Source organism: Myotis nattereri (genome assembly GCF_964212035.1).
Source record: "Myotis nattereri genome assembly, chromosome: 8".
Lineage (NCBI taxonomy): Eukaryota > Metazoa > Chordata > Mammalia > Chiroptera > Vespertilionidae > Myotis > Myotis nattereri.
The window spans coordinates 64,751,048-64,764,347 of NC_138083.1; the positions used below are offsets into that span (position 1 = coordinate 64,751,048).

At 43.0% G+C, this 13,300-nt stretch overlaps 1 protein-coding gene across 1 annotated transcript in view; it reads left to right on the forward strand.

Moving 5' to 3' along the window:
* The window catches only part of LDLRAD4 (low density lipoprotein receptor class A domain containing 4), a gene marked incomplete at its 5' end in the record, with an annotated part of 330,675 nt that overhangs the window by 57,720 nt on the left and 259,655 nt on the right, over nt 1-13,300 (forward strand). Inside the window, one exon of the mRNA XM_081096896.1 lies at nt 1,393-1,474. The remainder of the gene's footprint in view (nt 1-1,392; nt 1,475-13,300) is intronic.

The window sequence follows — 13,300 nt, forward strand, 5'->3', positions numbered from 1 at the left end:
TTAGAAGCAAGTCACAAATTCTGCCTGCACTCAGGTGGAGGGGATTATACAAAGGTGTGACCTGTTGGGGGTCACCTTAGAATTCTGCCCACCTCAGTACATTTCTGGTTGTTCCACTGACTTGTGTTCCCAAGAAATCTGATCATAATTTAAATGCCAGGAAGACTGATGAAAGCGCACTCCCCGTTGAGAAATAAAATCTGTTATCTGGCAAATCACTAGTGGATTGTTTTCTTCCCTCAGTGGTTAGAAAACAGGCAGAGAAAATAATGCCTGTAGGTTCACAATATTGATAGGAAGGAATTACACAAAAATAGTGAGGTGTTTGGCTCTTGTGTTTGGGGTGGACCGCCACAGGAATCTCACAGTATCCTCTGGCTAGACATAGTCATTTTTAAAATCTTGATGTCTTAGCATTGGCCGATCACTCAGGAGTGGCATATGGCAGGAACACGCTTTGAGGGACAAGTCTCCTGGAGAGTACACTGCAGCACACAAGCTGGACAGATGGTGGCTTATTCAACCTTGGACAGGAGTGTAATCCTACTCATTGGCAGGCGGCGGGCTGAGAGGTGCTTGTGGTATCTGAGGCAGAGCTGACTTGAGTTTACCTGAAACGGCTTTGTAAGGCATGAGGTGGTCACCTGATGTGACCTGGATGGCTTAGTGCTCACAGAGTCTACTTATCAAGTTGGGATGAGGATGCTGGTGACAGATTGTGTGACCTGGAAGTGGACAGAGTCTGGAGCACTAAATGGAGGACGTTCTACTAGCAGAGTGTAGGGCAGGTGTAAAGACAGCCTTGTAGATAGAATCACGGATGTTACCACCCTAGCTCTCACAAAATTAAATATGCATTTCATGCGTGGAAAAAGGTATGGGGCTGGACCTGCCTTTCTTTACCATGAAGGATCGGTGGATCGGTGTGTTTGCAAGATAAAAATTTGGATTGTTAAGAAAGAGAATGGTCTTTTTACAGCCATAGTTAGAATGTTTATGATTTAAAAAAAACCGCCCCCAAATCCAATTAGGACATCATCCATTATTTGTTTGTGGCCCCTCATTGAAGAGAAGTTCTGTGTGTTCAGAAGAACAAGTGTGGATCCTTTGATTGGAAGATGAGAACTCGGTGCCCCTGTGGCTGCTGGAGAGCTGACGACAGGGAGATTTTGTTCCCACTTCAGTCACATCTCTTACCCCAGACTTTTAATTCAAATTCCCTCCTCCTTTTCTTTAATATTTGATGCTTATTTTTGTATTCTTAATTTATTCATTTTTGTATTTGTGCCTTTAATTGTGACAGTCCTCACATATTTTTTGGAACTTGGGGAAGGGGATGTACTAAGTGAAACCAAGAAATGGTTCACTGAAATCCTTTATTTTTCCTTTTAGCAGTTCAAGTTCTACATTTGTAACATCATCCACTTACAAGACCATTTCAAGAACTGACATCAGTTTTCATACAGCTTAAAAGGTGAGTAGAACTTAAGACTCTTCTTTTTTAAAACAAAATTTTAAATTGATTTTTAGAGAAAAAGAGAGGAAGGGAGAGGGAGAGAGAAAAACCATCGATTGGCTGCCTCCTGCACGTCCCCTCAACACGGGCATGTGCCCTGACCAGGAATTGCATGTGCCTTGGCCAGGAATCGAACTGGTGACCTCTTGGTCCATGAGATGATGCTCAGCCAACCGAGCCACAAGGGCCAGGGCCAGACTCTTCTTTTTGATAATGTTTGTGAAGCAGACCTTGTCCCAGCACTAACCATTGAGATGGTGTTCTTCTCAAGAAAGTTGCACCAACTTCTAGGTGTAAAAACTACTAGCAGTTTTTTTCTGATAGGAGGAAAGTTGTATGATATCAGATTAAATATGACCTTTTTGTTTAATACACAAGCATATTCCCAGTGGGCCAGAATATATATTAAATATTTCTAGATTTACTAAAATACCTGAAGAAAAATAATTTTACTATTTTGCTGAGCTTGAGCATTTAATGCCCAGACACAAGGGATTCTTTATTTCTCATTCTAAGTTTTTTGTTTTTCTTGGTTTCTTACTTCATAAATGGAATAATACTATGGTTGCCATGAGAAATAAATGAGCCACCCTGCTTAATACGGCACTTGGCATATAACACACACTAAATAAATGTCAGTTCCTTTCTCTCAGCTTTGTGACTCAAGTGAGCAGATTTTCTTTGTATCGGTAGTACACATGGTCTGTACAGTGAAGTGGGGGTTGACTTCCTAATTTGCTGCATTTGGTTTTATGTTTTTTGGAGGGTGCGGTGTAAGTGGCTGGGCGCTGGGGTTTCTGGAACTAGAAGCTTAGAGAACCCCTATGTGTTTTGGTTATCTCTGGACATCCTCAGACTCAAAGCCTACATTGGAGCCAGTCCCAGTGGGGACAGTCAGGAGGGTGCCAGGCGCATCCTGCCCCCCTCAGCCTGCCCGCCAGCTTTTCACCCGAGGCGGGCCTCTTCACAGCCTTGTGCCTCTGTTTTTCTCAAACTCTTAAGGGATTTTAGTGATTCCTGTTCTGCCCAATTACCAGGCTGTGGGAGCCTCAAATGGAGAAATATTGAGAGTCTTCAGGAAAGTAAGAAAGGCTCTAAAATATAAGGCGTAACTTTTTCCTAAATTTTTAATGTGCCAGGTGTAACTCACTGTTGATGTTAAATCCCTTACTAGAATGTAAGCTTTGTAAGGTCAAGGACCCCCCCCCCCCACAACCCCCCAACACGCACACACTTATTTCTCTTTTCCTAGGGCCTAAAACACTTCCTGGTACACAGGAGGAGTTCAGTACAACTTCTGTCAAATGAAATGAATTAATGAAGATCACTCCTGGAGGCTCATTTAGCCTTTTCATTTGTGGTTGCTGTTGGAACTAGATGAGGCGATGGGCGAATCAGGAGGGATTTGATGTGCTTCCTCATTGAGGCACATGGAAACCTGAATTTAATTGGAGTTTCCACAGTTTGGAACCTTCCTGAAACTGTAGGTGCTAAGGAGCACACGGCATGTAACACACCAGCCTCTCAGTCAGCGTTGGGTGCAGTTCCTCGGCGTTGCTGCGTGTGTGCAGTTCACGTGTTTCTTTCCTGAGTGGATTTCCCTACTAGACACCGGAAGGCTTGGAGCCCATTCAGTGGGCTTGCTCAGGGTGGGTGGTAAGCTTGCGTGGCGCATTCGGGCTGCGCGCCTCACGGATGCTTAGTGACTGATGAAATACTTCCCATTCGTGTGATTCTTGATTACTTGACACGACGCCATGATGTTTGAGAACCCCTTATCTTCCCTGGCTTGGTGAGTGTTGATGAGCTGGGCTCTTTTTCTTCCATAACTTGGCACACCCACCGCCAACTTTAAGTGGAGGTGGCCTCTCAGTTTTACCAGGGCCCAGAGAGTGTGGGCGCTCTTTAATTTCTCTTTCATCATCTCAGATATAGTCCTCTTTGACTCTACCCACTAAACACTAGAACTGTCTTCAAGTAGAATTTTACTGAATAACTAAATACACCCCTGGATTATGCCCCTAAGGACTGTACAGCTTGATTTACAAAATTTCAACAAAAGTAGAAATAATTTCTTGCAAATTACATAAGTACCTGATTTCCCCCGTATATGGGGTTACTGCCTCTGTCGGCTATTTTAAGCAACTTTCAAAATTGGTAATGGAAAACTTTTTTTTTTCTAGCTACATTACTGTATATGGATTTTAAATACAAAGGTACAATGCTCCTCTGAACATCAGAGCAGTTAGAGAGCAGATCCTGTCTACAGAACTGCACGCCGCTTTGTGCTTCTCGGGTCATTTTCTTTCTTTCTTTTTAAATTAATCCTCACCCGAGGATATCTTGATTTTTAGAAGGGGATGGGGGAAGGAGGGAGGGAGAGAGGGAAGGAAAGAGAGAGAGAGAGAGAGAGAGAGAGAGAGAGAGAGAGAGAGAGAAGAAGAAGAAGAAGAAGAAGAAGAAGAAGAAGAAGAAGAAGAAGAAGAAGAAGAAGAGGAGGAGGAGGAGGAGGGAGGGGGAGGGGGAGGGGGAGGGGGAGGGGGAGGGGGAGGGAGGTGAGAGAGGCACATTGATTGGTTGCCTCCTGCACATGCTCCCACCAGGGCCCAGGATCAAACCGGCAAACCTGCAACCCAGGTGCATGTTCTTGATCAGGAATCGAGCCCTTCGGTGTGCAGGCTGATGCTCTACCACTGTGAACATGGGCCAGGGCTCAGGTCATTTTCAAGCTCATACTGGGATTCTGAGATGTTTTAAGAACTTTGCATGTGTAAAGGAGGTTCTTAGAGCTGACTGTCCTGGAATTTATAATCGCTCTGTTAGTTGTGGTGGAGTGCTGGTGCTGTGACTCAGTTGAGCACAGAGCTGGTGAATGTAGGCGAAGAAATCATTATTCAAGCTTTTGCATGATTTCTTGTCCTATTCATGTGAGAATGCAACCTCAGACTGAGAACTGGTTGGCTCCCAGCACAGACAAGAAAGGGTTAGGTGGGGAAAATCCACCTCTCTTTTGTTTTCCCCCAAGGTCCTTAAGGGACCTGAAGTGGATGGTGAGGACCAGGGAGCCATTTGAAAATCAGCCTGAGACCTGTGGTTCCTGTGGGGAGATGTTCCAGCAATTAAAAAATAACCTTAGGCCCAGCCGGCATGGCTCAGTGGTTGAGTGTCAACCTATGAACTAGGAGGTCACCGTTTGATTCCTGGTCTGGGCACATGCCCAGGTTGTAGGCTTGATTCCCAGTGGGGGACATGCAGGAGGCAGCTGATCAATGATTCTCTGTCATCATTGATGTTTCTCTCTCTCTCTCTCTCTCTCTCTCTCTCTCTCTCTCTCTCTCTCTCCCTTCCTCCCTGAAATCAATTAAAAAAGAAGAATAAAAAAATAACCTTGGATATAGATAATGCACCCCTGACCTGGATTTCCTGTATTTGCATTAAATTTAAACTTTTATAAGGTAAGTCAAAGAGGATCAGTGGTGCTGGGAGAAGTGCCACCTTTGAGTCCCTGATGTCTACAGTGGCACATAAAGTAATGCTTATTTTCTCTGGATGTGTCCTTGGTAGTGTACAATTAAATAGATTAAACCATGAAAATGCGGTCAAACAGATACATTCCGAGCTGTGGTATAAATGACTGAATTCTGCTGGGTTCCCAGTCCTGCACACCGAAGGGCTCGATTCCTGATCAAGAACATGCACCTGGGTTGCAGGTTTGCCGGTTTGATCCTGGGCCCTGGTGGGAGCATGAGCAGGAGGCAACCAATCAAGGGTTCCCAGCCTTGAAGGAGGATTTAGACTGTGCCTTACAGTGATGTTGAGAGCATTCAGAGGCTGGACTGAGACGTCCCATCCGTGTGAGGAGCCGGTGCCTCTCACCTTCCAGGTTGTCATCAGGGAAGTAATGCCAAGGTTCCCAGTGGGTGGGGTGGACCCTAGGGAGACTAGTTTTAGGGTCCCCCTTGCCTTCTGAGAGCCAACAAGAAGGGTTCTCCAGGCCTCATTTACCCTCCCTCCAGCCGGCCCATGTCTACGCAGCATCGGGGACTCGGATCTGAGCTCCATCTCACTGCTTTCCCTCATTCTTCAACTCCAAGGTTAAGAGTGCACTGTGAAGAGTTGAAAGTCAGCAAGGGCGTCAGGGATGCTCTGTGCCATGTTTGAGTTAGGGGAACACAGCAGTGCACCGGGGCGGCAGCAGGTAGAACCCCACTCTCACAGGCTGGGAAGAGGAACTTGTGGCCGCTGTCATTTCTGTCTGTGGCTGGGTCCTGGGGAAGTTTCCTTTGTCTGTTTGTTGGATTCTGTCCTCCTGTGATAGGACTATATTGTTTTCTTGTTAAGTAGACACTCAGAGTTGTATTAGAAAAACTCCTTTTCACTTTTCGCTTTAAAATCAAACATGCTAGTAGCCACATCAGTGGAGGCCTAGCACAGTAGTGTCAAACTGCAAAAAAGCTAGCAAATTTTCCACCTAAAGTTTTTGTGGGGGAAGTAGGGGTGGGGGGCGTGGGGAAGAGTATAAAAATAAGCCTTTCAGAGATTTTGGGTTGCTTGGTGGAGTGTGTATTTTTCCATGGTGCGGGAGGTTAGAAATAGCACTGCTTTTTATGGGATTCTCAGCAGCAGCCCAAAAATTTGGCTTTGTGGGCTCAGTCCCTCTGTGTGGGCGAGGCAGCTCCTGCAGCCTGTGGGTGGGGGCAGTGCCTGGCAGCATGCTCTGGCAGCGTCTCTGTCTGTCTTCCTGCCTCCCCGCTCCCCGCGTGGTGTCACCCGGATGAACAGCACTCAAGTGTAAAATGTGCTTACCAAGGTCAGGTTCTTGCGATGACTTGCCTATGGCAACCGATGCCAGTTGTAACAGACTGAGTCTCAGCGGTCCCCACAAAGTCACATTGGTCCCTGTGCGCGGGCAGTCACTGAGAGCAGGAATCATCATCTGGGAGTGGGGGCTGCCCTTCAGGGCTGCTCTATGTCAGACTGGCTGGACCTCTTGAGTCTATCTGAGACGCCCTCCTCTTAGAACTGTGATGGCGAACCTTTTGACACGCCCAGCATTTTGAAAAACCCTAACTTAACTCTGGTGCCGTGTCACATATAGAAATTTTTTGATATTTGCAACCATAGTAAAGCAAAGATTTATATTTTTGATATTTATTTTATATATTTAAATGCCATTTAACAAAGAAAAAATCAACCAAAAAAATGAGTTCGCGTGTCACCTCTGACACACGTATCATAGGTTCGCCATCACTGTCTTAGAATCTTGCTAAGGGGTGGATGGGCCAACCCTTCAAAAGGCGTCCTTATGGATTCTTGAACTTTGTTGTAGTTACATAATTCTTACAAATAGAGGTAGGCTGCCAAGGGTTTCTCAGAATCAATGCAGAAAGGAAAAGGAAGGAGGCAGCCACTGGGACAGAGTTTTTAACTCCCAGGAGACCAGGACATATGTGAATTCCTTGAAACTGTGCCTGTGTCTACAGGGAAAGCCAGGAATTTAATGGGATTCTTAGTAAGGTTTTGACCTCCAAAAAGGTGAAACATGTTTGCAGTGGAGCATGAGATGTGGAGTTCTTTTAGCTTGGAAAATCATTTTGGAAATGTAAGGCGTGTGGGAGAGGGAGACCTGGGCAGGGTGGCGGAGGCCAGGCCAGGCAGAGGGAGGAGACGGATGCAGCTATGCATTGTGTGGTCTGACAGCACGAGAGGGCGCTCCTCAGGTTCCTATTGGGTTTTTCTTTGCAGGCTTCCTTGTTGAACTTCATATCATTCTCGTTTTTGTGTTGGGGATGCTTGGTTACCTTGCAAGCTCGGTGCATGGGAGTGGTGCCTGCTGCACACAGGGTGTCTGGGATCTGCGTGGCTTCAGCCTGAAATTTAATAAATCGTCTCCCACTTTTTTCCCTGGGACCTCCTTTGCCATGGTTCTCTACATTTTTCTGCACGAGGGGAATAGGATAGTGAAGTCAGGGACATGCTGGTCCAGAGGACAGAGGAGGAAACGTCAGGCAGCGAATGCTTCGCCTCTGCTTCACAGCGCGCCGTGGACTTGGTGGCTGCTCCGTGGTGCTCTGCTTCAGCACCGTCACTCTGACCCGGCCGGTCATATTTGGAAGATGAGGTTGCTGAATAAGTGTACAGATAATCTACAAATACCAAGCATCGTAGCTGCAAAGTGATCATGGAGGAGGACAGGTCAGGAGTGCTGTTCACTGCCTGGGCTGCCTATTCCACTCAGGGACGGAAGTTCTTCTGTTGAGTCCATAGGTTTAGCTAGGGAAGCCGTGGTGTTGCTGGGCTTGTCAGTTACAGCCGTCACTTCTCTATGTCCCAGGGCAGTAAGGCAGTGCTTGGAGATGGGGCATTGGGGCGGGGAGGACTCATTCTAAACACTCTGCAACCCCAGGCAACATTTATTTTAATATATGTGTGTGTGTATATATATATTTATTGATTTCAGAGAGGATGGGAGTGGGAGAGAGAGATAGAAACATCAATGATGAGAGAGATTCATTGATCGGCTACCTCCTGAATTCCCCCTACTGGGGATTGAGCCTGCAACCTTGGGCATTTGCCCTTGACTGGAATCAAACTTGGGACCCTTCAGTCTACAGGCTGACACTCTATCCACTGAGCCAAACCAGCTAGGGCTGCGTTTATTTTTTTAATTGCATTTATTGGGGTGACATTGATTAAAATAAAATTACATAGGTTTCAGATGTACAGTTCTATAATACATCATGTGTATATTGTATTGTGTGTTCACCACCTCAACTCAGGTTTCCTTCTATCACCATTTGTCCCCTTAGACCAGTGATGGCGAGCCTTTTGAGCTCGGCGTGTCAGCATTTTGAAAAACCCTAACTTAACTCTGGTGCCGTATCACATATAGAAATTTGTTGATATTTGCAACCATACTAAAACAAAGACTTATATTTTTGATATTTATTTTATATATTTAAATGCCATTTAACAAATAAAAATCAACCAAAAAAATGAGTTTGTGTGTCACCTCTGACACGTGTGTCATAGGTTCGCCATCACTGCCTTAGACTCTCTTTTACCTCCTCCCACCCTTTCTTACCCTCTGGTAATCACCAGACTGATGTCTGTGTACATTTACTTTTTAAAAGTTGCAAAGCTGCTACCTATTATGCAGGTTCTGGTCTGATGGAATATTTTACCTGCTGTTATATTCCAAGAGTAATGATGCTTTTGGCTTTCTTTATTTCTAAACTTGGGTTGAGCTGCATTTACCCAGTACAGTGACTGGGCAGAGTTGTACTTCCTGTTACTCTGGCAACTGCCACATATCCTATCACCTTACTTCTCATCTCACTGCCCCCATTAATTTCATAAAAGTAAGAAAATGCACTGAGATTCTTTGAAAGAAAGTTGTTTCACGGGTCTGTGTGGGTTTGTGAAGTGTTTTTTAGTGATTTGCAAGATACAAGAGTTCTTTTGAGTTCTCATTAAAGAACTTCTTACCACTTAGTATTGTGACATTTGTTAGTTACCTAGTTTTTGATCTTTAATTGGTTCTCAAATGTTCTGCTCCTCTTTTGGAAAAAATTGTGGTAAAATATACATAACATGAAAAGTTTGGAATGGAACCCTCATGTACTGCTGGTGGGAATGAAAATGGTACAGCTGCTCTATGGAAAACAGTATGCTTTAACCACTTGTAAGTGTACAGTTCAGTGGCATTAACTACATTCACATTGTTGTACAACCATCACCATCATCCATTCCCCAGAACTATTTTTATCTTGAAAACAGTTGCTAAGTTTTAACATTCAGTACTGTGTATCCTTTTAATCCATCAGTGCAAACTTAGAGATTTTCCCCCTTGTTATACCCATTATTCAAAGTATTTCCTGCCTATCCCTGGATGCATTAGGCCTGTTGCAACTCACACTCACCCTTGTATATATCTTCTAAAAATCTACCCCAAATAGTGCATATTATAGCCAGCCTTCAATTTGCATGATTTTGGCTAGTGAACTCCTGATTTCAAAATCCCCTGACCCAATATCCTGCCTTCTTCCTATAACTACTCAAAAGTATATTTAAGAATTCCACCCCATTTGTCAATCATACCCCAAAATAAAGCTGGGGAAAAAAAGAATTTTGCCCTATCTCTAAATGCAGTTGGAAAGATTTCACTGTTGATGTTCTGCCATTAGAAATTAGGAACACTAAAAAGCTTTGTAATCTATCTTCTTTCACAAAAGCATTTTAATGAATATTACTTTACTAATACATGATCAAAGGTAAGGATAAAATCAGTCTTGTGTTCTGTATCTCCTGGGTTGGATCTGATATGGAGATGTGAAAAATGAATTCTTGCTTCACTTTGGAAGGTAAGGGGGAGGTGGTGGGGGACATCTTTTGGATAAATTATCTACTCTTGGCCTGTGTATACTTGTTACATTCTTGTCTCATGCCTTGGCTGTGATGACTTTGTTGAGTAGGCTCGTACATTTTCATCATCTGCTCTTACATTATGGAGGGGGCTCCCAAATTCTTCTTCCTATTCTGATTTTAGATGGAACTTAGTGTGGGTGAGTGGACAAACTTATTATGAGGAATGGACTTAGTCCAAGTTAAAATCAGATGATTAAATGCTTATTTCAGAGAAAATGCTAGTAATTTGAAATTTCTGCAATCAAGAATAATTAATAGAAGATCAGATTAAAAACACTGATGCCATTGGTTTAATGAAGAGAAAAAACTTTTTAGCAAAGGAGTCAAAGAGATTAAGGCAAAATGTATCTGCGTAGCTCATTTTAGTTTAATCATTTGTTTTTAGAAAATCTAATATAGATCTAGAAGCCATCAGATAAATGACCGGGTATTGCTATTATTATCTCCCCAAATAATTACTCTATTCCATGAAGAAGGTGGAATGGGAATAATTATCAATTTAGATTCCTCTCACATTTTGAATGGAAGATATATGTCTGTAGCAGTTCTAATTGTGTTCTGTGGGGCTTTTTAATTGATAAAACATAATAGTTTTATAGTTCTTCAACAAAATGTAAAGTAGAATATAACCCAGAATAAAATAGGCAAATGCCTCAACCTCAATTTCAGATAACTAATGTGAAATGATCTCTTTTTAACCATCTTTCATCATGTTAGCTCAAGTTAGACCAATAAAAGCCTATTCCATATCTGTTTAAAGGATGAGTTTACTGAAATTAAAAGTTTTAGTTTGGCCACCCATATTAGAGCTACTTACACTAAAACTAACTCAAGTTCACAGCAAAGGAAAATTTAATTGATGATAGGGCCAGATGTAGAACTTTGGCTCTTTCACACTAAAACATTGCCGAAATAATACAGTTTCAATACTTTTTTAAAAAGGGTTCATAACGGAATTGCACAATGTTGTGACTACAAATGAAAAATGCTTTAGGAACCATTGCTATAACGTGAATCAAGGGTCGTAATAGCAATCCTACCAACCTTGGCAATTGCTCATCCCTTCTGTCCTTTGTTTGGTGACACTAACAAAGCAGTAATGATGTAACTACTGACACAATTGTCCTACTTAGAAGCATTTAAAATACCACCTAGAAAAAATAAACAAGAACAGAGCTTTGGCAGAAGAACTAAGACACTGTGGAAACAGCAGCACCCAACCTTTGGACATTTTGGCAGTTGGGGGCTTTTAGAAACCCAGTTGGACTTCATAAGGAACCCGGGCTCTGCAGCAACTCAGAATGCTCCACTGCATGGTATTGTTCACATTACTTTTAGGGCTCCGACACTAGACCTGGTTAGTAGTTGTTTTGAACATACTGAGCTTTTATTATATTATTCTGAATTCTAAAAGTAAAATAATTCAGTTCCAGACTATATAATACTTTATTTCTTAGGGACTTAAATCACATTATATTTATTTTTTCATTTGCTCCTATTGTGTAGATGGATACACTGAATGAGAAATTTTGTGCGGCATATAATAATATTTGTGATAACTCTTACAGTGTTGGAAGGGGTTAATAGAGTATTGTAGATTGCAACACATTGAACTGTTGAAGGATTCAGAAATGTGTAAATATAAGTAAGATTTAATACTATTAGTTGGCTAATTGACTAATCGCTTAACTTTAAACCTTCTTCAGGAGTATCTTTAATTTATAGTTGAATAAAAAATTGACTCAATCTTTTGTGAACTTCAGCTTTTAGTGGAGAAAGCATAAATAGGACTGTGGTTAAGAATGGCTAGTTGTGCACTATAAAACTTTGTAAAGTACAGACTCATAAATGCAGAGACCAGACTGGTGATTGCCCGAGTAGAGGAGGGTTGGGGGGCTGGGTGAAAAGGTGAAGGGAGGAAGAAGTACAAGTTGGTAGTTACAGAATAGTCAGGGGATGTAATGTACAGCATAGGGAGTATAGGCAATAATATTGTTACAACTGTGTATGGGGCAGGTGGGTACTAGAAACATTGGGGGAGGGCACTTGGTAAACTATATGATTATCTAACCACTATGCGATACACCTGAAACTAATGCAAAATAATATTGAATGTAAGCTGAAATTGAAAAATAAAATAAAATAAATTTTGCCAAGTAAAAGACAGATACATCATTGGTAAAATCATCCAGGGTCCATCTGTCCCTATCTTAGAGACCTGAGCCATGGGGACTGCTATGGAGAGACAGAGGGAACAGCTGGTTTGCAGACCACCAGATGTAAATAAACGTTTTCTTGCTGAAGGTGGGTGATTGAGCTTCTAGGGGTGAAGAGTCATGTTCAAGTATAGGCTTCTTCCTACTTAAAGAAGAACCACACTCTAGCTCAGCTTTTCATATGAACTTTGAGGGATCACAAGAGAGGTACACCAGCCTGTAGGGGAACCACTGGGGCATTCTGTACACTTGGCTTAGGGCAACAAGACTGATTCCACCCTATGTGTGTAGCTTTCCCACATCTGGTTGTGTAGCTCTTATGCCTTGGTAGGTGTGGCCTCAGGAACTGGGTGGGTCTGCACACTGGAGAAGACCTTCAGGCCTCCTGACTGTGGCAGGAGGAGCAAGCAGGGCTCTGACTGTTGATGCCTCCTTTTTGCTGGCGGGGCATCCATTCCTTGCATTGAATATCAGTCTGGATGACTTTGTTTCCCCATGATTATCAGGGACCTTGAAGAGAGAGAGGAAAAGGGGATTCCTTTCTACTCATGGTTCTTCATAGAAAAGTTTTAATACTTTGGGTGCCTAAAATATATATAGCTTGTAGTCAATGTGATAGTTAATTCTTTGGGTCAATTTGACAGGGCCCAGGGATGCCCATGTTAACATTGGTGGGCATGTCTGTGAGTATTCCCCAGTGAGGTTAGCATCTGAGTTGGTGGATTTGGTATAGTTTTTCCTCCCCACTGTGGGTGGACATCATCCAATCTGTTGAAGGTCTGCACAGGACAGAAGGTGAATGAATTTGCTCCCATTGCTGTCTGCTTCAGCTGTGACATCGATTTTCTGCTGCCCCTTGACTGGGATTTACATCATTGGCTCCCCTGATTCTCAGGACTTTGTACTAAAACCAGAATTATGCCACTGGCTTTCCTGGGTTTGCCGATGGCAGATGGCAGATCATGGGACTTCTCAGCCTCCATAACTGTATGAGCCAATACTTCATAATCTCTCAGCACCCCCGCCCTCTTTCCCCTGAATAATACAGTCAGTTTAAGAATTTGTAACAGCAGCCTCTTCATTAATCTGATTTTGTTTATATCCTAAGCATTTTCTTACAACCTTAACATCTACCTTAATA